The sequence below is a fragment of the Bactrocera dorsalis genome, chromosome 6 (assembly GCF_023373825.1).
Source record: "Bactrocera dorsalis isolate Fly_Bdor chromosome 6, ASM2337382v1, whole genome shotgun sequence".
NCBI classification, from domain to species: Eukaryota; Metazoa; Arthropoda; class Insecta; order Diptera; family Tephritidae; genus Bactrocera; species Bactrocera dorsalis.
The window spans coordinates 16,045,454-16,072,305 of NC_064308.1; the positions used below are offsets into that span (position 1 = coordinate 16,045,454).

Below are 26,852 nucleotides of genomic sequence, written 5' to 3' on the forward strand. Positions count from 1 at the left end.
TTCGGCACAGCTTGGATTTTCTATCATCACACAAGTGCTGAACACATTGAGTGCGACAGACTGTTCTGTCAAATATTAGAATACACACGTTCTTAGGGACACAGTTATTGAGGCAGCTGCACAACTACATAACTGTGTCCATAAGAACGTGTATATTTTAATATTTGACAGAACAGTCTGTCGCACTCAATGTGTTCAGCACTTGATTCTTTGACAAAACGCCAGTTTCGGCCATTGGTTGATCTTTACAACGGAGATGCGAAAGATGCGTGCGACTACATATGTATGTATTTGGCTGCCATATTGACTTGTGACGCTGCTGATGCTATTTCAAACGATTGTTGTTTTTGTAAGCAATGTTTGTAGTTTTTGCGGGTGAACGCATATATGTAAGTATGTACATATGTTGTATGTGTGCCAATGTCATACGCACATATTTATGTATGTACATATGAGCAGCGCGCACATGTTATTATTGATAAGTGATTATATGATTTGAATTCGCGAAAGCGAACAGAAACACTCTATCTTTGTTAATGTGAAAATAAAGCCTATTTTATAATTATTTTTTGAATATATCAAATCATACTTATATGTATACTTCATAACATACATATGTATGTATATAACAAACTATCATAATATTATTAAAAAAATGAAATATATTACAATTGTGACAAATGTACATTAATCGTAAATTTTATCATTCAAAACTTACATATATGCACATGTATCATAACCATATGTGTTTATGTTCGCTTTCGCGAATTCAAATCATATAATCACATGTATGTATATTGCCCTGCATTGGCTCTCTTATTTACATTTACATGTTATTTCTCATACACTCTAAAAACCCCTCAATCGCTGTTAAATGTGGTGAAACTCGCTCATAATTTGTCTGTGGTGAGACTCTTCCATCTCTGCCGAGTTAGCCAAAAATATTTTTACGTTATTCGCGCCGTGAACCTTCTCTATATTAAACGTTCTCTGACGGGCAGCTCTGTTTTACGATATTTCATTTTTTGGAGGGGTACTCTTTTCTAAAGGGTGATTTTTTAAGAGCTTGATAACTTTTTTTTAAAAAAAAACGCATAAAATTTGCAAAATCTCATCGGTTCTTTATTTGAAACGTTAGATTGGTTCATGACATTTACTTTTTGAAGATAATTTCATTTAAATGTTGACCGCGGCTGCGTCTTAGGTGGTCCATTCGGAAAGTCCAATTTTGGGCAACTTTTTCGAGCATTTCGGCCGGAATAGCCCGAATTTCTTCGGAAATGTTGTCTTCCAAAGCTGGAATAGTTGCTGGCTTATTTCTGTAGACTTTAGACTTGACGTAGCCCCACAAAAAATAGTCTAAAGGCGTTAAATCGCATGATCTTGGTGGCCAACTTACGGGTCCATTTCTTGAGATGAATTGTTGTCCGAAGTTTTCCCTCAAAATGGCCATAGAATCGCGAGCTGTGTGGCATGTAGCGCCATCTTGTTGAAACCACATGTCAACCAAGTTCAGTTCTTCCATTTTTGGCAACAAAAAGTTTGTTAGCATCGAACGATAGCGATCGCCATTCACCGTAACGTTGCGTCCAACAGCATCTTTGAAAAAATACGGTCCAATGATTCCACCAGCGTACAAACCACACCAAACAGTGCATTTTTCGGGATGCATGGGCAGTTCTTGAACGGCTTCTGGTTGCTCTTCACCCCAAATGCGGCAATTTTGCTTATTTACGTAGCCATTCAACCAGAAATGAGCCTCATCGCTGAACAAAATTTGTCGATAAAAAAGCGGATTTTCTGCCAACTTTTCTAGGGCCCATTCACTGAAAATTCGACGTTGTGGCAGATCGTTCGGCTTCAGTTCTTGCACGAGCTGTATTTTATACGGTTTTACACCAAGATCTTTGCGTAAAATCTTCCATGTGGTCGAATAACACAAACCCAATTGCTGCGAACGGCGACGAATCGACATTTCACGGTCTTCAGCCACACTCTCAGAAACAGACGCAATATTCTCTTCTGTACGCACTGTACGCATTCGTGTGGTTGGTTTAATGTCCAATAAAGTAAACTGAGTGCGAAACTTGGTCACAATCGCATTAATTGTTTGCTCACTTGGTCGATTATGTAGACCATAAATCGGACGTAAAGCGCGAAACACATTTCGAACCGAACACTGATTTTGGTAATAAAATTCAATGATTTGCAAGCGTTGCTCGTTAGTAAGTCTATTCATGATGAAATGTCAAAGCATACTGAGCATCTTTCTCTTTGACACCATGTCTGAAATCCCACGTGATCTGTCAAATACTAATGCATGAAAATCCTAACCTCAAAAAAATCACCCGTTATAAGCGGATTTCACCAATATTTAACAGAAGCGTCGAAAATAGCAGAATTGAGCATTTTCAGTGTTAAATGAGAACAATAATTATAATTACAATGTTAAGGAATGTACGCTTACAGATTCCCTTTTTTACTATGCGCAAACGATGCTGCATGTAATTTATAGATCGGTATACATATATTTGTTTTGAAAGCACATAAGTATGTACATATGTATATATTTTAAAATTGAGCTTTTTTATGATGAATTCCATAAAATCTTTGCAAATGTATAATTCAATAAAATTTGTATTACTACCTAAATATGCATTTTATATAGGTTTGGTACGACATACATATGTATGTATATTTGTATACTTAAATAAATATTAGCTTTGGTCAATAAACTTTTCGATATCACGTTAAAAGACCCAGCGGTCGCACATTTGCCCATATAAATTACAAATAACCGTCTTGTTTTTTGTTATTATTGCTTTATTGATCAGACCATCCTGTCTGATGAGTTCTCTGTTTAAAACTAAACTTACATTCTAAATGTCTTAAACCTGCATCTTGTCTCAGTTGTTGTGGAGTTATTGCAGCGGATACGACGCCGACGCTTGCGTTGGCAGTTTGCCGCTTCCGCTGTGCCTTACCTGTCAGCGTGGGAATGTGAATTCGCTGACTCAGGCCACGCGCGGACTTTGTTGTTGACTATGTTGACTGCTAGCTGCCAGCGTGAGAATGTGGATTCGCTGACTCATGCCACGCGCGGACTTTATTGTTGATAAAGGGCAGCTTGTGTTAACTCCTCCCCTTCTAAATGAAAGCCGTCCACGGACTTCTTAAGATTGTTTATGACGTTGTGAAGATTCTGGGATTTGAGTCTTCTTTTTCGCTCTCGGTATAGTTTAATTAGACCGTAACAGGTAATTAGTATGACAATGCTAGTGAGACCTGATATCGTTGGTCCCATCATCCTCCCTTCGATTTTCCCGATAATACGCAGGTTTTCCATACTTATCTTGTGAAGGTATGGAAGACTCAAAATCTCTTGATGACTGGTGATATTGAGGAGCGCCGTCGTTGCTGATTCTGGTAATTTTTTAAACATGCCGTTTACGTTTTTGAAGTAGGATCCATTAATTTGAATCTCATTTTCGAAGGAAAGTAAATAAGTTCCCTTTATGGTCTTCTCGGTGTCTGCGGTAGTCTTGACTAAAGCGGTATTATCGTTAATGATGATTATACCATCATCGACTACCATAAATGGTTCAAGGTGGCTAGGGCGAGTGCTGCAGTGGGCAACATTACCAGAATGAAACTGCTGCGCGCACGTTGGATGTTGTAATTTTTTGCAAAACGTTGATGTGAGCGTTGCGCTGCAATTTCTAATCGCCAAAATTTGATTATGACAATCGGCAACATTGTTGTCATTCCCAAGGTGCAGGATTGTTCCGTTGTGTTGGACAGGAAAAATAATAATTCTCTTACAGACTAGTACTGGCTTGGGATATTTGATAATAAAATGTAGAAGATTACCGTCTAATAGAACCTTAATATATGATACCTCCATTAAATCAGTGATAGCTGTGTTTGTTGAGTGCATTTCAATAATGTTTTTTATATCATTTGAGCTTAACAACATGGGATTTATTATCCTTATCTTTGCAAGGGTAGTAGTTGAAATTAAAGTTTCAATTTCATTTATAATGATCCTATTTCTTGCAAGCAACATTTCATACAAGTGACCAGTGTCGATCTGTCCAGCTTTTGAGCTTTTAATGATGTGGTCAACCGTTTCCGTCAGTTCATTTATCTTTTCTTGTATCCTTGTGTTTATTTCGACCTGATGTCGCTCTGAGTCTACGAGTTCCTGTTGTCGGAACTTTAAGTTTTCGAAATCGTCAAAGTCAGGCGTACCTGCGATAACCTTTAGGGCAGTACCCAAAACGTTAATGCTCCTAGCCTGCCTGTGATGGATGTCCAGTGTTGCCAGAAGCACCTTTATATGTGCAATGTCTGCATCGAGTAACATTCTCATATGGGATAGAGGGAATTGCGTTGTTAAGCCTTTGGTTTCCTCAACTATTCCCTTGTATACTGTAAGATTAGTTGTATGCCTTAGATAGCCAAATTCCTCCTAAATCGTCGCGTCACCATCCTGAATCGGTATGTAGTCGGAAGTCGAATAGTCAGACAATTTTGCCGTCGTCGTTTGAATAAGAAGTATCGCAATCAGTATCCTGAAAGATAGTGTGAAAGAAGCTTAAATAATTTACCCTATGCTATTTAAAGAATTCTAAAATATGCTAAGAATTTTCCCTTACTTTAGGTTGTCCTTGTGGACCACCCTCCCTTTTATGAGAACCGTGGTTCCCAAGTCTGCTTCAACTTCCTCCTCAACATATAAAGGGGTTAATTTATTTCCGAGTCGTCTGTTAGTCTTTACCAATACTCTTTCCCCCACGTCGAATACTCTATTCCGTCTGGAGGGGTTATTCTTATCCATTTGTACTTGTTGAGCTTTCATTATTTTCATGGTTATCTCATTCCTCAGTTCGGGTGGGTTGGCGTGAATTATTTCGATTGGTTTCATATTGGTCACCGAGTGAATCGTCTCGTTAATTTTTCTGTCCAGTTTCAAACATCTGGCTATCTCCAAAAGTGTACTATGGAGGCGTTCAACCTCCCCGTTCGAGGTGCTATGAAGGGGTGGTGCGTTTACGATGTCCACACCAAAACTATTCCTCAACAATGTGGTTATCGTTTCAGAATTTAGAGAAGCTTCAGTATCACAATAAATTGTTTTTGTGTTTGGAAATATATTCATTAACTGAATGATTGGGACCTTTACATCCACAATTGTTCGAGAAGGTATAGGCTGCACCACCGCAAATTTTGAGAATTTGTCCAGACAGGTAAGAAAGTACTTTTTATCTGTCGAAAAGATATCAATGTGCAACATTTCCCCGGTATAGGAGGGGATTGGAGTTACACCATGTTGCTGCTTACGTGGGGGTCTGTGGTATTTGGCCTTACCACAGATCCTACAATTCGTGACAACTTCATTCGCCAAATTTGTCATCTTTGGGAAATAGTAATCGCAGAGGATTTGTTTAATATTCTCCTGGGCTGCTCTGTGAGCTCGATTGTGCTCAGCAACAACAATCTCCCTCTGCTCGTTTTTGTTGACAATATCAGACACCATGTTTTTGCAGTGCCAAAACTTTGTTGACGGAAAACTCCTTACTAATTCATCTTGTATGCTGGCCAATGTTGGTAGATCGCAATGTATGGCATTTACCACATTTGGGTTTACAGCTATTTTTATCTCCTCAATAACATAAAATCCTCCGATGTAAGGACTTCCTTAAATTTGTTAAAATCAAGTGATTGTTTTTCGTCTAATTCCACTTTAATCTTTTTCGATTGTGGCGCTAACCTTGCCGTTTTCTCCTTTCAAAATATCTGTTAAAGGCTTTGCTATTGCCGCAAAGTTCTTAATAAAGCAACGATAGTAGCTTGCTAAACCTAGAAAGGATCTGACATTGAAAAGAGTAGCGGGCTTCTCGTAGTCATGTATAGCATCTACTTTGCTGCGCCTCGTTTTAATGCCTCCCCTAGACACAACAAAGCCTAAGTATTCAACGCTTTCCTTAAAAAATTGTGATTTCTCGCGCGAAATTCTCATATTAGCTTTATGTAACCTCTTTAACACCCACTCGATATGCTCGACATGTTTTTCTTCGGTTTCTGAAAAGATAATAACGTCATCGACGTAAACGTAACAGGACTTTCCTATTTGTTCTCTCAGTACGTCGTCGATAGCCCTTTGAAAAATGCTGGGCGCATTCTTCAATCCAAAAGGAAGCCTGCAGAATTCGTATTTTCCGTTGCCTACCGAGAAAGCGGTCTTTTCCCTATCGGATTCTGCGAGAGTTATTTGGTGGAAGCCCGATTTCAGGTCGAGTGTTGTGAAATACTTGGCCTTTCCTAGATTTGATAGTAATACGGTTACATTGGGGATGGGATATTTGTCATCGATGGTTTTTTCGTTTAATTTTCTGAAGTCTATTACAAGACGTTTCTTCACATTGCCTTGTGCGTCCATTCCTTTTTTATCTACAACCCATATTGGGTTGTTGTATGGTGACCTAGACGGTCGGATAATACCATTTCTTAGTAAATCGCGAATTTCAGTATTCACGAATTCCGCTACACCCATTGGATAAGGGTATTGCTTAGAATACACCGGGTCGTCACTTTCGGTGCGAATAGTGGCGACAATATTTGTGTTAAATGGTAGGGCCTCATTAGGATCAGAAAAAACGCGTAATAAATTTTTCACCATTTTCTGAAATTTGCCCCTTACAACCTCGGGGACTTCTATGTCCTCTACTCGTGTGAAATTCACATTTGCACACTTTAAAAACTTTATTTCTTCTGAGCCATTATTAGTTATTATTTTTTTTTGATTTTAGATCTATTGTTGCGTTTGTTTGCGTTAACAAATCCAGACCTACTATTCCGTCGATCGTTGAAAGAGACGGGAGAATAAAAAAGGTACTGTTTGTGTCGAAAAGGTTTACCGTGCATTTTGCTTTAATATGAGTAAAGCCATGGATTGACTTTACCAAGAAAGAATTTTCGACAGATGCTATGTGCTTAAGCACTTTTAGAGGCTTTATATAGTTCTTTGATGCCCCCGTATCAATCAATAATTTTAGTTTTCTCCCTGCAACTGTTCTTTCAATGAACGGTAGCAAGGAGTCCTGTCTAAAAAATTTAACTGGTTAGGTTCAGTAAGGTCGTCTTCGATTGATGAGGCCTCTGAGTTTGCTACCTCATGATACGTCGTATCTTCTTGATTAAAAGTAGAATTTACATTTGGCAGGTAGTTAACCCGTTGTTGTTTTGGTCCTGTGAATTTTGCAGAATCATTACTTGGTCTCTTCACTGTCTCTCCGTATTTTTGATTTTGATTATTAGAATATCGAGATGAGTATCCACTATTTTTCTGTTGTGCTGAAGGTTCTCTGAAGCGTTGCGAGGTATCAACGTCCATTGGCTGTACTGGCTCTAGTTTCGGCGGAGTCCTGCTGTTGAAGTCCCGCGTTCTGTTAAAATGGGGATTTTTCGCAAGATACATGTCATTCGTCTGATATCTACTACTTGTACCTTTTTGCCTAGATTACTCTATATTTAGCCTTTGGGATTTGTCTTCCAGGCTCCTGGCATATGTGCTTGCGAACTGGTATCGCTCATGGTTAGATTCCACCTCCTGTGCTAACGCTAGAGCCGAAGGTAGATCTTTAGGCCGGGCTGAGAATAACACATCTTAGTTTCTTAGTCCCTGAAATAAATACGCGTAATGCATCCATTCTGTATTTTTCGTTCAGTGATGCAGCAATTGATTTTTCGTAAGTCATTATCGTTTTGTTAGTTAAAAGGGTTAACTTTTTCTCTACCTCGTCGTAATATTGTAGTAGTTACAAACTTCCTTCACGGAGAGTTGACATCTCCTGTTCGATCAAGTAAATTGGTCGTTTGTCGGAATAACTAAAATCGAGTCGATTAATTATGGCCCTAAAATTTAGAACGGTATTAAATGAGGCCAGAACCATGTCGGCCGGGCCTTTAACTTTATTCCTAATAATGGCAACAGCCTGATAATGTTTGCTGCTACCCTCATAGCCCTCAAAAACTTTGTAGGCGGTGTGTGCCGCCTGCCGCCACGATACATAATTCTCCTGCTTACCGTCGAAGTCCGGTAAGGACTTTACAATATAGAGTGGCTCCTCACATCTAATCCCGGGTACAATTTCTGTTTCCCTATATGTTTCTATGTTCGGTGTGTCGATTTTAACGTCATTTAGTCGTTGATTAATAATTGCAAGCTTTTGCTCGAAATTTTCTCTTTGAGTGGCAAGTGCACTACAAACTGCACTTTCCACTAATGCCCTTAATTGGTCTGGTTCCAGCGCCATTTCTTGTCTTTGGTCTGCCACTCTATATTCTGTCCACCAATTTTCAGTATTATCCCTATTGTTGCACTGTTTTTTACTAACTTCTATTCCGTTAAGTCTCTCAAATATTTTGTCCAGGTCCTGATCACTCATGAGCTTGAAGTAAAACCGATACCAATAAGCTGGCCTGCGCAAAATTTATTTCTCAAAAACTCGTGCAAAGATTTACAGTTATATTTAACACAAGTTTTCTTTTTTATCTACTTTTTTATTAGAGCAATTCAACATACTATATTTTTTGCACTCTACTTACATATTTTTGAATCTTAATTCTATTGTTTAATTTTTGTAGAAATTTTCGATCCCCTTTGGTCCGTGATTCCTTTTTTTGTGACGTCTCCTCCTTGATGGTCCGTACAATTATTCCCGAATAGTTTTTACTATTTTTTATCGAACTTTAATTTTTGTTCCCGAATAGTTTTTACTATTTTTTAGCGAACTTTAATTTCTTTTATTCCCATATAGTTGGGCGCCAATTACAAATAACCGTCTTGTTTTTTGTTATTATTGCTTTATTGATCAGACCATCCTGTCTGATGAGTTCTCTGTTTAAAACTAAACTTACATTCTAAATGTCTTAAACCTGCATCTTGTCTCAGTTGTTGTGGAGTTATTGAAGCAGATACGACGCCGACGCTTGCGTTGGCAGTTTGCCGCTACCGCTGTGCCTGACCTGTCAGCGTGGGAATGTGAATTCGCTGACTCAGGCCACGCGCGGACTTTGTTGTTGACTATGTTGACTGCTAGCTGCCAGCGTGAGAATGTGGATTCGCTGACTCAGGCCACGCGCGGACTTTATTGTTGATAAAGGGCAGCTTATGTTAACTTATATAATTATGTTTGCATGTAAATAAATATAAAAGAACCATACGCATAATGTTTGTACATTTGTCTACATGCAACAAATGTATGTAAATATGTACATTCAATGCTTCACGCGAAGTTTCCGTTGACGCGGACAACCAATGGCGAAGCTCATATTTTTTGCTTTCATGTCAAAGAATCAATGTGTCGAAAGACTGACGCGTCACAATATTGTGTTGTTGGTCGAAAATCCGAGCTGTGCCGAAAACACAAACGAACGATCGCCAATTGCCACAGCTTCCCTTGCCGCTGAGACAGCTTCGCATACAAACCAGCGTAGATATGTATGTTTGTATGTGAGCTTGCATTTATATCGACGCAGATTTTTGCAAGCCGCGTAAACATATTTTTTACATTCCTTGACAAATACAGTCAATCCCGGTTATGTGCCACAATCAAAGATACAGATGTTTGTGGTTTGTAAAAATGAAAATATAATATGACACATAAGTGAGTGCGAATACGTAAGCGAGTGGTACTTAAAACAATAATATCTATGTATTTCCAAAAACAAATCGTGAGATGCAGCATGATATAATATAGGCTGTTAAGAGTGAAGAGGGAGGGATTTGATTTTCATTTAAGCGGAGTAACTAGTTAGTTATTTATGTACACATAAATAAATAAATATTGAACATTTTCTTTAATACATTTCTTGACTTGAAAATCGACAAATAAACTATGTTGTCACTTTTTCCTTCTCATACAAATATCAGAAATTGTTCAAATTATGATTTTTAGCTTTTACCACCGTCACGAAAAGACGCTTGTTGGCATGCTTGGGGAGATGTAATGGTGTTTACTTTTATGAATGAAGCGAGTTTGCCTGTTGAAAGTGCGCTTGCGTTCATGAATGAAAATATTGTTGTTGTGTGTTTTTCTACAAATTTGGGCATCGACTATTTGGCTGCCATATTGGCTTGTGACGCTGCTGATGCTATATTAGGCGATTGTTGTTTTGTAGAACAATATTTGTACTTTTTGCGGGTGACATATCTACATCTGAACGCATATAAGTATGTATGTTGTGTATGCATTATTTGTGTGGGAATGTCATACACACATATTTACATGTGTATGCATATAGGTATGTATGGTGCTATTTGAAACGATTCTTGTTTTTGTAAAGCAATGTTTGTATCTTTTGTGGGTGACATATTTACAGGTGTACGCACATTTGTATGTTGGTTGTGTATATATTATTTGTTCGGCAATGACGTACACATATGCATATGTATCAGAGATCTGCATGCGGTGGCCGCAATTATTGTACACTTAGTTAATACTTCTTGCTTCTGCGACTGAACACTGCAACTGATGTGTGATGCTAAAGAGAAAGAAGTGGATGAAAGAACACCAGCGCAAAGCGAGGAGTGCGCATAACATATTGACTTCGGCAAAGAAGTGTTTCAAGTGTTACGCACGAAACAAGCTGACACTTTGTTTGACTTGTTGCCGAAGGCATAAGACACTGCGTTTAGCTTATTGCCGAAGGCATGACACTTTATTTGACTACCAACAACATGCTTTTGGCGCTAACAGAGAAACGCAATTGAACGATGGTTGCATATGCTACATAATTACATATTTTCCTATTAACTAGAAAAAAATACAATTTGCAGTCTTGTACTTTTGCCTTTTATTTATTATTCAATATGTGGTGCGTTTATAATTTTCAACGGAGTGTTGACATATTACAATTATTTGTTGAAATTTTTATAATAGGAATGTAAAAATAATAAACTATCGACTGCATTTGGCGCTAGTCGGCTTCGCTTCTCAGTTATAATATTGCCAGCCATTGAAAAAGCTCGTTCAGCCGCTGCACTGCTAGCAGGAGTTGAATGAATTTGAAAAGCTAAATTTGATAAACGAGGATAGTTTTTGGAATTATTTGTCCACCATTCAAATAAGTCAAAATCTCCCGTAATTTTAACTTTTTTCTTTTTTCGTTCCACTTCTTCTTCAGGAGTTTCTGATGCTGTCGGTGCTGAGTCTGCTAACAAACTTGGTATAAAACACTGAATATCTTGATTGGGATAGAGTGATGGAGTCGTTCTAGTTGCTGTTGAAAAACTTGCTAAGTTATTAGAGGAATTTCGCGAAACTGGCGCAGACAACTGTGGACCAGGGCTTTCGGAATCAGAAGTAATATTAGCCAGTGGTATTGATTGGAAAGAATTTGCTGCAGTACATTCTAATTCTTGAATGTGAAAATTTTTAATATCGCGGAGATCGTTACATTGCATATTTACAGCTGGCGTATATAAAAAGAATGCAGCCTTAAGCCACAAAGTCAAATTCTTCACCCAAATATCGTCTACATTTTGAATTAGTTTTTCTTTCAAAACAGAAATAGCGCCAATATCTTCGCTATTAGGTTTACAGAGGTCTTGAATTTTATAAATCGAAGGTAAAACAAAACACAAAGAGGGTGAGCTGCAAGTTTGCAACTTTTCGAAAATAATTTCAATATTCTTACACAATTCAAGTAAGACTTTCAGTGTCGAAATATTTATGTGTAAAAGGCGCTGCCTTCCTTCTTTCTCACTTAGCAATTCATTTATAACAAGCCAGTTATGAACGATTGATTTTATCTTGGCGTAATTGAAATTCCACCGGGTTGGGCATGGACTTTTGAGAGAAGTTGTAAGCCTGTTCTGCAAATTTGCTTTTTTAAAATATTTTACGAGTTTCTTGTACGACTCTAATATTTCAGTGAGCTCAGTAGTTTCGTAAATTATGATTTATCTAACACATTTGCTAATAAATGGCTACTACAACTAATGCGTGTGTAGTTCTCCAATGCTTTAACCATATTCGAACCTCTATCTGTTACGAATTTTATAGCATTCATATTTTGCACACCGAACTGACTAAACATTATTTTTAACTTCTTTAAAATATTTTCACCGGTTGATCTCTCAAAATCCATTGATTTCAATCGTAAAGTGACATCAACAAGTTTAAAATCGTGGTGGTAGTGCAACGTGACTCCTAAAAAATTTCTTTTTACATAGTTGTCTGACCACATATCTAGTGTAACAGAAGCACATCCACTTTTTACAACGTCGTTTATTTCAGTCTTAATCATTTCCTTTATTTCATCAGCTGACTTTTGTACCTTGCGCGAAACTGTTGTTGGATCTGGCAGCAAGTCTTTTATGTCTACATTTTCCCCATAAGTTGCACCTATCTTTATAAAAAACTTGACTAACTTTGCGAAGCCTGAGCCACTGATACCATAAAATGGCCTACAATCTTCAGTAACTCATTCTGCGCATGCATCAGTCGCTTTTTTTTGTCTTCTTCTGTTACAGTTCTTAAAACTGCTGCATGTTTAATGGAAGGATGCCGATTCAGGTTGGATGTGTAATTTTTATTACATTTAAGAACTTTGCGGCATTTGCGGCAGTATACCATCCCTTCTACTCTGGTACCATCTGTTTTCAAAACCTCTGCCAATATATTCCAAATGAAACTTCTTCCCTTGTGTTGCAGTGATAAGGTGTAAACACCATTCGCAGTTTGTTCAGTGATAAAAGCTTGTGTATCGGACATTATATAAAATCTATAGAAAAACACATATCCATACATAAAATAACTCATTTATTTCGTGAACACATACATACATACATTCAATATACACTACAGAATAATATCATTATATTACTTACTGCTTATTAAGTTACAAAGTTACATATATTAAACAAAACTGCCAAGCTTTCAATTCCGTGTAAACAAACCGAGCGCAACAGAATAACTGAAATTATGAAATAAGCGTGCCAGTCAAGTGTCGTTGAATTGTTGTTACAGTAAAAAACAGTCAAATAAAGTGTCATGCCTTCGGCAACAAGTCAAACAAAGTGTCTGCTTGTCTCGTGCGTAACACTTGAAACACTTCTTTGCCGAAGTCAATATGTATATGCAGGCTTAAATTGATCGTCACATGCGGTGGTGATGTGCGCTTGCACTGCATGCTTTGCGCTGGCGTTCAGTCATCCACTTCTTTTAATGTAAGTAGGCTTAAAGTCAGAGAAACAGCAGCGCATGCCCATCTCTGATATGTATGTATGTACATATAGAGCAGTGCGCGCACACTTTTTACTGATAAGTGATAATACAATATTACGATTTGAATTTGAATTCTACCTACATACATATGTATGTATGTAACTATGTGCTAATATCTAGATGCGTATGAAAATTTAAATGATGAAATGTCATTTACATATAATATTATTGTAATATATAATATTAAGTGTCTTAGGGTATCTCATATACATACATATGTACATATTGTCAACAATCTGGCAACCTGTCTACAAAGCAGCAATAGTCAAGAGGTGGCATCGACACAATAGTCGTCGAGTGGCGTCGGTGGGATACACACATTATTTTTAATTACATGTATTTAACGTTGATATAATTCGAATATTTCATTTGTAATATAAAAACATTTTTTGTATTTGAACATTGAAAAAGAATAAAAACTGAACTAAAACTAAATATAAAAAAAGAGGTCTTCTGACAGCCTCAGAAGTGAGATTAAAATCTACGCGTACAAACGTAAAGTCGCATTTGTGAAAAAAATACGTATGTCGTCAAAAACTATGTGAATTAATAAAAATAAATCGAAAAAAACGTCTGAAAGTGTAAATTCGCTGTTTAAAATATATAAAACGTTGTATTTCTTAAATGCGAAAAAAATTACAAAGTTGAGACTCCGCTGGCAGAGTTCTTGGAAATCGGGGCTCCGCTGAACATTCGTGACGTTAATTTAAAATTGTCTCGTTGCTTCTCGCAAGTTCAGAGAGAGTTCGTTATCTCTCATTTTATTTCGTTTCGTCGCTCTTCATTCAGCAGAATAAGCTGAACAACACTCGCTAAAAATTGAAGTGTGGTTATTCCACTCACGCATGCACACATATCGCCCGTTGGTCGTGGCTTCTCAGTGGGGCCAGACTTTTCAGCTGAGCCCTAAGCTACCGGGGGGGTCGGCAGGTCGCGGATAGCCGGACGACCTGTAGTAGCAGGTTAGTTGCGAAATAAGCCATGACGAATAAGCAATCCCCGACGAGGAGTGGCAGGAGTGGAGGTTGCGGTATAAAAGCTAGCTAAGCCGATGAAACTCCTGCGACAGAGGCGAGCCGATACCGCCTCTCAAAAATAGGTGTCCCCCACCATGCACGGGTATGGTGGGTAACATAAAAAAAAATCCAGGCGCGACGGACTCACAATGGGCGGCTTCCTGGTCAGCGTCTGTTGACCATGTTAGGTGCGGCTGTTAGTTTTCTTTGACCGATGTACATCGCGGCGCACTGGGAGTCCCTTTAAATCTTTCCAGCGACTTCTCTGCTGCCAAGATGGATAGGGTGATGTGAGCTAGCTCTGCCGAGGTGTTAGCCGCGGTGCCCATTAGTAACCAGCCCCTTCGGGCTCTGGTCAAGGAGTGTGCATTGGGCGCAAGATTAGTAGTCTGCGTTGCCCCGGGCGAGCTCTGGTCCGTCCGTGTTTTCCGGGACCAGTAAAGCGAAGAACAGGCCTCAGGGAACTGGGGTAGGTGCATAGCCACCGAGGGTACACCCACTCCTGTTTATTTCGGCCCGCCCCCTTACACACGATGCGCTGGTATAATAGAAAGAATGGATTTGTACCTGAGAAAAAACAATAACTTAAACGACAGTAGAAGTAGCAGCAACAGTAGCAGTAACATCTATGCTACCATACTGAGCAATGACGCGGGAAACCCAAAAGACCCGAAGAATACCAAAGCGGCAGGAACTGACTTGCAAAGGACACCTGTAATGGAAATAGATCCATTCAAGCGGTCATCGCGACTTAGTAGATCCCCAATAAAGATGCTAAGTGTAGAAAAACCAACACGAACAAGATCGTCGCCACCGGCGCTGCAAGACAACACGTCGCAAGCGAAGACAGTAAAACCTCATGGCGACTACATGACGGAGCTTGGCGAAGAAATTAAGAAGATGTTAGATTTGATGCGCCCACTGCATCGAACAATTAACAACAACTTTATGGACCTCGTTGGCAATATAACGAAGCTCTACGAAAAAGCCTTAGAGGAATACCAGAAAAGCAAGGAAGCAAGACGAAATATTTTAAATATGCCCGTAACAACGGAGATAACGCCTAAAAGACCTCGCGAGGAAAAACAGGCGAAAAGGCAGACTCCTCCAAAAAAGAATAAAACCACCCATGGAGAAGAATCAAAGAAGGCCAAAAATAACGAGGAAAAAGTAAATACGTTAACCTCAATTAACAATGGAAAGGCACCGGGAAAACAATATGGCTGGACGGAAATAAAAAAGAAAAAGAAGGCAGCATATAAGCATCGACCAAGGCCTGATGCGATAGTGATCGAGCGAACTGGTAACATGACATACAGCGACATTTTAAAGGCGGTTAAAAAAGAAGATGCCCTCAAGAAACTGGGTGAAAGTGTAACCCGGATTAGAAAGACAGCCAAAGGGGAAATTTTAATGGAACTAAAGAACGCGCAAATGGAACACACTGCTGTCTACACCAGCGAAATAGGCAAAGTGCTCGGAGATCAAGCCAAAATTAAATCCCTAACGAGTGAGACCACGGTGGAAATCCGGGATCTGGATGAAATAACCGGAGAGGAAGACATTGCCAATGCTATTCGTACGCAAATTGGAAGTCTAGAGGAGTTTGATAAAGGCTCAATCAGAACCATTAGGGCGTCATACGCAGGCACCCAAACAGCTGTAATAAGCCTCCCCGCCTTACAGGCTAGGCTACTAGTTGAAGCCAAAAAAATTAAAATAGGATGGGTAGTGTGTAGGATTAAGGAGAAGCCGAACCTTAAAAAATGCTTCCGGTGCTTGGAATATGGCCACCTGGCGAAAATCTGCAAAAATGTGGGGAAAAAGGTCACTTTGCAAAGACATGCAATAAGGAGTTGTCTTGCATTGCATGTAAAAAACAAGGAAAGGAAAACTTTGACCATCAGATAGGTAGCAAGAAATGTCCTCTCTACCAAGAAGCGTGCAAAAAAGCCAAAATATGAGGGTTCTACAGCTCAACCTCAACCACTGCGAAGCAGCACAAGACCTGCTTACGCATACAGTGTTTGAGCAGAAAATCGACGTGGCAATAGTCTGCGAACAATACAAAAACGTCAGCGCAGCAACGTGGACCTCTGACCTAATGGGCAAAGCGGCCATTTGTGCCTGTGGAGAAAACGTGTTCCAAAAAAAGCCATTAACAGGACAAGCCTATTACACACGGGCAAAGATCCGCGAAATAAACTTCTATAGCTGTTACATTCCGCCAAGCATCGCACAAGGTGAATATGAAATAATAATTGATAACCTTGTACGAGAAGTGTCGAACACCACAATGAACGTAGTTGCAGGTGACTTCAATGCATGGGCAGTGGAGTGGGGTAGCATATGCACAAATAGACGAGGAGAAACTCTTCTGAAGGCTTCTTCGGTACTGGACACCGTCTTGCTGAATACCGGCAACAGAAATACCTTTGAAAAAAACGGCCGCGGTTCGGAAATCGATATTACGTTTGCTAGTAGCTCCCTTGTGCGGTTGTGTACATGGCAAGTGAGCGATCTGTATACACACAGTGACCACTTGGCAATTCTGCTTGAAATTGATAAAACGCACAAAAGCAAGTATCTCAAAAAAGTTCAAAACAGAGGCTGAAAAACTGAAACCCTTGATGAGGATTTATACAAATTAATGCTGGATGACAATCCGAACAACGCCTTAGACATAGAAAAGAAGGCAGAATGCCTTGTTAAATATGTGAGCAAAGCTTGCGACGCCGCTATGTGTAGGAAAAAACAAGGCACATACAGGAAACCCGCATACTGGTGGAATGAGGGTATTGAAGCTCTAAGAAGTGAATGCCACAAGGCGAGGCGCCAGTGTCAATGGGGACGACAAACGGCGGATTTCACAATGTTAAACGAGCGCTTTAAACGAAAGCGAAATGAACTCAAGAAAGCAATAAAGAAGAGCAAAGCCTGTTGTTTTAAAGAGCTCTGCAACAAGGTCGAAGAAAACCCTTGGGGAGATGCATATAAAATCGTCATGTCAAAGATTAAAGACTATAAAGGACAAGCGCCTACATGCCCTAGTTTATTAAAGACGGTTGTCCAAACTCTTTTCCCGACGCAATTGCTACAAAGGCAGCAAATGAAAGAATCTGGAGCTACAAACGCACCGCAAGTCACTGACCAAGAAACCGTAGAAGCAGCAGAGAGATTCGCAAATAGTAAAGCATCAGGCCTAGATGGCATCCCGAATAAGGCCCTAAAACTGGCTATTAAATATAAACCCACCCCGTTTACGGAAGTTTATACGCAATGTTTACGAGAGGGAGTATTCCCTAAGATCTGGAAAAAACAGCGGCTAGTGCTTATAAAGGGTGATTTTTTAAGAGCTTGATAACTTTTTAAAAAAAAAAACGCATAAAATTTGCAAAATCTCATCGGTTCTTTATTTGAAACGTTAGATTGGTTCATGACATTTACTTTTTGAAGATAATTTCATTTAAATGTTGACCGCGGCTGCGTCTTAGGTGGTCCATTCGGAAAGTCCAATTTTGGGCAACTTTTTCGAGCATTTCGGCCGGAATAGCCCGAATTTCTTCGGAAATGTTGTCTTCCAAAGCTGGAATAGTTGCTGGCTTATTTCTGTAGACTTTAGACTTGACGTAGCCCCACAAAAAATAGTCTAAAGGCGTTAAATCGCATGATCTTGGTGGCCAACTTACGGGTCCATTTCTTGAGATGAATTGTTGTCCGAAGTTTTCCCTCAAAATGGCCATAGAATCGCGAGCTGTGTGGCATGTAGCGCCATCTTGTTGAAACCACATGTCAACCAAGTTCAGTTCTTCCATTTTTGGCAACAAAAAGTTTGTTAGCATCGAACGATAGCGATCGCCATTCACCGTAACGTTGCGTCCAACAGCATCTTTGAAAAAATACGGTCCAATGATTCCACCAGCGTACAAACCACACCAAACAGTGCATTTTTCGGGATGCATGGGCAGTTCTTGAACGGCTTCTGGTTGCTCTTCACCCCAAATGCGGCAATTTTGCTTATTTACGTAGCCATTCAACCAGAAATGAGCCTCATCGCTGAACAAAATTTGTCGAACAAACACATTTCGAACCGAACACTGATTTTGGTAATAAAATTCAATGATTTGCAAGCGTTGCTCGTTAGTAAGTCTATTCATGATGAAATGTCAAAGCATACTGAGCATCTTTCTCTTTGACACCATGTCTGAAATCCCACGTGATCTGTCAAATACTAATGCATGAAAATCCTAACCTCAAAAAAATCACCCGTTACAAAAGCCAAATAAACCAGCAGGGGAGCCAGGATCCTAGCGACCACTATGTATGCTGGACACAATGGGGAAAATACTGGAGCGTATAATCTGTGTGCGGCTAGAGCAACACCTAGAAAGAGAGCCGCCGGGCTTAGCCGAAAACGAATATGGTTTTCGAAGACACAGGTCAACAATAGACGCCATAAAAAAGGTAACAGAGGTCGCAAGCAAGGCTATTGAAGGAACCAGGTGGTTATATGGCTCCAAGGAATACTGTGCGGTAGTGACGTTCGACGTAAAAAATGCCTTCAACTCGGCCTATTGGCCGCACATCATGGAAGCCCTGAAACAAAAGAAGACACCACTCTACCTGCTGAGGATCATAACCAGCTACCTCTCCGATAGATTATTGCTATATGACACAGAAGAAGGTCCTAGGAACTACATTATAACAGGCGGTGTACCACAAGGCTCTGTGCTAGGGCCGCTACTGTGGAATGTTTTGTATGACGGGGTCCTACGTCTTCCATTGCCCAAAGAAATACAGATAATCGGGTACGCTGATGATATAGCAGTAACGGTAGTAGCAAAAGAAATAAGCCAGATAGAGTACCTGTGCAACCACGTGGCGATTAAAATAAAAGAATGGTTAACAAAAGCAAAGCTCCAGTTAGCAACCCAAAAAACTGAAGCGGTGCTGATAACGAGCAGAAAAAAACTAGAGGCGACTACGCTCAACATCGATGGATACAATATCCCAACGCAACAGTCGTTGAAATACCTGGGTGTAATTATTGATGCGAGGCTAAATTATCGGACCCACATCACGAAAGCCTGTGAGAAAGCAGCAAAGGTGACGGCTGCATTAAGCAGAATCATGACCAATATAGGTGGACCTAGTGAGAATAGACGCGCTCTTCTGGCAAAAGTTAGCCAATCAGTTTTAATGTACGCCGCACCCATATGGGGACCAGCATTGCTGCACAAAACGTATGCGAATGCGGCAAAAGCAGTAGTTCGATTAAGCGCAATTAGGGTAGCGGGCGCTTTCCGGACTGTGTCACACGAAGCGGTTGGAGTTATCTCAGGCATCATGCCTCCAGATATTATGGCAATGGAGCTAAAAAGAATGTATGACAAAGCGAAAAGCGCGGGGAGACGACTAAATATTCAAGAAAAACAGCAAGAAAGACGAACCAGCCTTAATGAGTGGCAAAAACGATGGGACCAAGCAACAAATGGTAGATGGACACACACGTTGATCAGAAACGTGCAAATGTGGGTAGAGAGACAACACGGAGAAACTGACTATTACATGACGCAGTTCCTGACTGGGCACGGTTCCTTCAGAGAGTATTTACACAAATATGGACATGACGATGGGTTTCAGTGCTCTTTTTGTGGAAACGGGATTGAGAACGCGTGGCACATTTTCTTTCTGTGCCCCCGTTATAAGGATGAAAGAGACGAATTAGAGAAACTACTTTCAGAGCGGCTAACCCCTGAAAACATTGTACCACACATGCTACGTTCCCAGCAGGTGTGGAACTTTGTTAGAGAATGGAGCGCGACAGCCCTAATAGAACTCAGACGGAAGGAGTGGCAAAGAAAGAGCGACAGACAGGTGACCCACATGGAGTTGGTAAATTTATAGATCGAGAGCCAAACGGCTAAAGCTTATCCTTGTGAAGAAATGCCTAGCGGCGGTACCGCAAGGAAGATAAATAGCTAGAGGAGACGGAGTTAGGGTTTAGTACGTAGGCGTCCTACCCCGCAGGTTCCGCACTTGGTAACAATGGCGGCCCACGCGCGTGTAGGATGAATCGTGCATGCCGTCTGAAATAGGACGGTATCTTTCGAAGATTCCCCCTCCGGTAACAAAAAAAAAAAAACAAATATCGTTGACGAAAAAGAATACAACGATCGTTCATCACATTGTCGCCATATATTAGTAAATCGTCGCTTATACAACAACACGGAGAACAATGCAAAAGTTTCTCACTTACGTTTCACACAGCCATACGCTCGCATAATATTTTTAACGTTCTACGAGTTCCATTGATTCGCCTATATCATTGGAATGTGTTGTGCCGTAGTCACAACATAAACGAATACAACAAAAATTAATCGTGTGTTTGTTTTGCTACGCTCGTTTATTATTCAGCGCGCAAGCGTACTTTGCTCGCTGATAGCGTAAAACTTCAACTCGTTGAACATCGGTGATAATGGAAAATTTGCGAAATAAAAACGTCGTTGATCTAAGACAAATGTGTAGAGATACAGGACTCGCCTGTAGTGGTAACAAAAATACGCTCATAAATCGTCTAGAGAAGTATAAACATAACGAGGAGCATTACGAAAGTGCTAGTTCGGTATTGTTAGAACGAGTTGCTGAGTTAGAAAAGACAATTCGCGAAATAGAACTGCGGCAAAATGTTGCTGCAACATCTTCAGACTTTGTACCACCACGTATTTCGTCACCATTGGATACAAATACATATGTGAGATCCTCGAACGTACACACCGTGCAATCAGTAGTACCTCATTGCAGGTACCAACCACGCATATGCAATTTCCTGTACCTCTGTTGCAGGTACCGACCTCACAAACGCAAATACTGGTATCCTCGCTGCAGATACCGACCACGCAAACGTATGAGCAAGTAGCTTATTCAGTGCCTGAGCATACCCCTAGGTACACGCATGTTCCGGTTTATCCAACTTGTCCCGTAATATCTGATTCACCGTATGCGCCAATCCACCACCAGCAAAATTGGCAACCGCGTCCAACGTTTAATGTGCGCGAAATAATTGATCTATTGCCATCGTTTAATCCAATTTCAAAGATGTCATTAAATGCTACACAGTTTATTCAACGCGTCGAAATGCTACGTAATGCATACAGTATCGATGACAATTTTCTACTTTTTGCTGTGCATCAGAAAATGCAAGGACCAGCCAAGCAGTGGGTTGATTCCTTGCCTGTTGTGTACATGACCTGGTCCGCGTTTTCAAACCGATTTATTGAAGATTTTCCAACGTTACACAGTGTCGCCGATGCCCATATTAAAATGTCGCAAATGAGAAGAGGGGAAAACGAATCTCCTCAAGAATTTTATTATCGCATGGTAGCTTACGGCAATAAATGTGGTATTTTTGAAAACGATATTGTTGTTCACATCATCAACGGTATTAATGATAGTGATTTGAAAAGAAAAATTTCGAACAGTTATACACGGTGTATTGATTTCTTGCGTGATATAAATAACTATTCAATTTATAATGACGGTAAAATAAACACGCATTCTAAACAAAAGCCAATACAATCCATAAATCCTACGTTCGGTACGCGTAACACAATTCTTAAATCGAATAAAAATATAAAGTGTTACAACTGTTTAAAAACGGTGCATTATTCCATTAAGTGCCCGGAGCCACAGAAAAAAAATCGTTGTGGAAAATGTCAACGCACTAACCATACAACCGAAATGTGTCCCGAAAAATCAGACCCTGTAAGGGCAATCGAGCCTGTGAAAAACGAAATCTCTCACGGTATTTTAAAGCAAATTAAAGTTAATGGTGTAAGTACAAATGCTTTCGTAGATCCGGGAAGCAGTCGTACTCTCGTCAAAGAAAGTTTTTCGATAAAACTCGGTAGCATCAGTACATGCTCTATCACACTGAACGGATTCGGTGGAGGTAAATACGTATGCGAAGCAAAAATAAACGCAATCGTCGAAATCGACAATGAGAAGTTTGAAAGTGACATTTTAATCGTGAAAGACAATTTATTAAACGAAAATATCTTGCTTGGAACTGACTGTTTATGTAGAAACGGTAGTCGACTAGTGATTGAGAACGGTGGTTGTCGTGTCGAAAATGCTTTAAGCAAACGTGCCGGCACAATAATCGATAAAAATTATTTAATTAAACTCGAGCAAATATTTTCTTCGTACTGTGATGTGTTCTCAGAGAAAGTTTCTGATCTTGGTCGTTGTAAACTAAAGAAAATGGAAATTGAACTGAACTCGCAAACACCCATAAATATGAAGCCGTATCGTATCCCTTTTTCAAAAAGACCAATCGTAGCCGATATCATCAAAGAATTACTCGAAAACAAAATTATACGACCATCCGAATCTCCGTACGCGTCACCAATCGTCCTGGTTGAAAAACAAAACGGTGAGCATCGTCTTTGCGTAGACTATAGGTGCCTAAATAAAATTACAACCAAAATGTCATACCCAATGCCAGTTATGGAGGAACACTTCGCACAGCTCGCAGGTAATAAATATTTTACAACGCTAGATTTAAGAATGGGGTACTATCAAGTTGAGCTCGAGGAGAAATCGAAACAATTCACGGCATTTGTCACCAATGAAGGGCACTACGAGTTTAACAGAATGCCTTTTGGGCTGGTCAATGCTCCGGCCGTGTTTCAAACTGTTATGAACACGTTGGTGGCTAAAATGAAAACGGGTGAGGTTTTGGCGTATCTAGATGACGTCATTATACCCAGTCGTACGATTGAAGAAGGTTTACAGCGTATTGAAAAGTTCTTGACTCTCCTTAGAGAAAGCGGTTTGACTTTGCGAATCGACAAATGCAAATTTTTAGAGAGTAAAATCGAATACCTTGGTCACGTGATAACCGAGAATGGTATAATGCCTGGGAACCGTAAGCTATCAGCCATCTCTAATTTCCCAGCGCCGACGAATATCACAGAGTTAAGACGTTTCCTAGGACTCACGGGATTCTTTAGGAAATTTGTCCCCGAATTTTCATTAATCACTAAACCGTTAACAACAATGTTACGAAAATCCGAACGCAACTCATTTCACTGGAAAGAGCCACAGCAACAAGCATTTCAACGTGTTATCGATCTTTTGACATCCGCTCCGGTGTTGGCCCTTTACGACCAAAATGCGCAGCATGAGGTACATACAGACGCTAGCAGTATCGGCTTCGCAGGAGTCTTAATGCAGTCGTATGATGGTAAAGTGTGGCAGCCAACTATGTACTACAGCCGTCATTGCACAGAGCCCGAAAGCCGATATCATTCATATGAGTTAGAAGCTCTCGCCGTTGTCGAAGTGCTAGACCGTTTCCGCATATACCTTCTTGGTAAGAAATTTCGACTTGTAACAGATTGTGCAGCCGTAGCCAAAGTTCGAGATAACAAAGAGCTCAAAGCAAAAATCGCTCGATGGTGGCTGAAATTATCCGAATTCGACTTTGAAGCAGTATATCGTTCCGGTAGCAGGCTACCACACGTAGATGCCATGAGTAGAACACCTGACCAGCCTGCTGAAAACGTGGAACCGGTAGGTTCTATCCTCGAGATACAAGCCGACGTCAACGATTGGCTTTACACTATGCAAATTCAAGACGAAAAGTTACGAGAAGTAGTCGCCATTCTACGAGGTCATGTTAAATCTGATCGAGAAACAGAAATCAAGAAATATTTTCGAATCCAAAATCACCGCCTTTATCGTCTAGAAGACGATGGCCTAAAGTTCGTCGTTCCAAAAGCTGTACGATGGCGTATTGCTCAACTATGCCACGACAAGATGGGTCATCATGCGTTAGAGAAGACTATCACCCGCATTCGTAGTAAGTTTTGGTTTCCCCAAATGCGTAAATACCTAAAGAATTACATCGCCGCGTGCATTGATTGTTGCTATCGAAAAGCCCAATCCGGTAAAGTTGAAGGTGTAATGCACTACGATCCGATAGAACCGATACCGTTTCGCGTAATTCACGTTGACCACCTAGGTCCATTCATTCGCAGTAAGAAAGGAAATTGTTACATTTTGGCTATATCCGATGCCTTTTCTAAGTACCTTATAGTTAAAGCGGTGCGCGACACGCGGACGATTCACGTAATAAATACCTTAAACGAGATAACTAGCTATTTTGGGTTACCGGTTAAACTAATTTCTGATCGTGGTACCGCTTACACATCCAAAACATTTACGGCCTATTGCGAAGAGAATGGGATAAAACGCGTTAAAACAGCTGTATGTACCCCGCGGTCAAACGGTCAAGTCGAACGCGCAAATCAGACAATCCTTAATTATTTGCGGACGTCTGTAGATAATCAAAAGGAATGGGACTTAATGTTACGAAATTTACAATTTTCTATTAACTCGCAGAAAAATAAAACGTCGGGTTATAGCCCAAACGAACTCATTTTTGACTTTAGCTTACGCGATCTTGCATACAATCAATTAGTTGCCGCCGTACATGAAGACGTAGACGAATCTACTAATAATATTCCGATAGACGAAAAATGTACCCTTGCATCCAAAAATATCGAGCGCGAAAGAGAAAAATGGAAAAAACGATTCGATGAAAGGCATTCCCTTCCGCGTATATATCACGAAAACGATTTAGTAGTCATAGAAAACGAAGTTTCCGCAACCGGTGAGTCGAGAAAATTAAAACCGAAATATCGTGGACCCTATCGTATCGCGAAGGTATTGAATAATGATCGGTATTTAATAGAAGACGTGCCGGGTATGCCAATAAAATCGCGAACTTTCTCATCCGTTTACGAGTCAAGCAAACTTAAGCCGTGGTGCCACAACTGTCCCGAACTTGATGACGAACTAGTTCCCGAAGACTACGATGGCGCCGAAATCGAGGTCGATTTCCTGTCAGGAAAGGCCGACTGTCAACAATCTGGCAACCTGTCTACAAGGCAGCAATAGTCAAGAGGTGGCATCAACACAATAGTCGTCGAGTGGCGTCGGTGGGATATACACATTATTTTTAATTACATGTATTTAACGTTGATATAATTCGAATATTTCTTTTGTAATATAAAAACATTTTTTGTATTTGAACATTGAAAAAGAATAAAAACTGAACTAAAACTAAATATAAAAAAAGAGGTCTCCTGACAATATATACAACCATATTCATGCTTATTTATATGAAATTATATAATATTATCAAACATTATAAATATTTTATAAATAACTCTTATTTGCACGTTAACTACAAATAGGGCCTTGAAATAGCATAATTTCATTACAATATTATCAATTTTGCATGAATTCACAAAAATTCGCAAAAATGATATTCATATCAATTGATATGATTGCATGTAAACGTATAAAAATTTAAGCAAAAGAGCAACATATGTCTGTAATAGCAATGTATATTTCTGAGCATAATTTTCATTGAATGCTCAGCTCTGTTCGCTCAGCACTGTAAAAATTTCTCCTTCTGAGCCAAAAGTGGTGAAATCCACTAATAGGATTTTGTTAGCTCTTGATAGTTCACACGCCTGTCCGCAATTGAACCTTCTCTATATTATACGTTCTCTGCACGATGTCACAGCAAGACTTTTCAAGCAACAGCTTCGAAGAACTTTATCTTGAAGCAACGTTCATATATGTATATGGTGCTGTTAGATGCTAGATGTACTCTGTTGAGTGGCAAAATAAAGGTTTGCGCACTCACACATTCTTCTTTGAATTGTGGGTGGTGGATAGTGGTTACACCAGATCAAATTGATGAAATCATTCAATCATGCGGCAAATCCTGATGCAAAGAAAGATCCAGTATTATACGAAGTGATGAAAACCAATATGGTTCATGGATCTTGCGGACACCACAAACCCACTGCGGTTTGTATATTTGTCAATATATGCACGAAACAGTATCCACGTACTTTTCTTTCGGAAACACACACTAGAAATGATGGATATTCACTCTATCGGCGTTGCTCACCAGACGACAATGGCAGAACATTTAGCATTCAATTTAGAGGCGCAAGTATCGAAGTTGACAACACATGGATCGTACCATATTCGCCACTGTTGCAGTTTAGTGTAATCGAAAAAATACGTTTGTAAGTACGTCACCAAAGGAAGCAACATGGCGGTTATTGGCCTTGAACGATATGGTCGATACTTGAACTGCACTAAAGCGCTTTGTAGGATATTTACTTTTGCAATTCATGAACGTTTTCCGACTGTTGTGCGTCTCACACTTAATTTGGAGAATGGCCAAAGACTGTATTCCAACCCAGAGAACGCAGTACAGCCAGTGGAAACATCGCCAGCAACAAAATTAACATTGACGAGTTTTTTCTCAACTTTCGTCAGTGATCCGTTTGTGAGAACATTTCTCTATTCGAAAATACATTGATGTTGTACATGGAATGCATCGTCGAATAGTTACGCAGAAAGCAAGGCCAACCAGTAGATTGACATCCAGGTGTCTTATCAACTAATGCATTAGGACGAATTTACACAATCCACCCGAAAAACGACGATT

General features: G+C 39.9%; 1 protein-coding gene across 2 annotated transcripts in view; it reads left to right on the forward strand.

Annotated features, from left to right (window-relative positions):
* Positions 1-26,852, forward strand: part of LOC125779360 (zinc finger BED domain-containing protein 5-like) — a 451,651-nt gene that overhangs the window by 82,267 nt on the left and 342,532 nt on the right. The gene's annotated exons all lie outside the window — the stretch shown is intronic.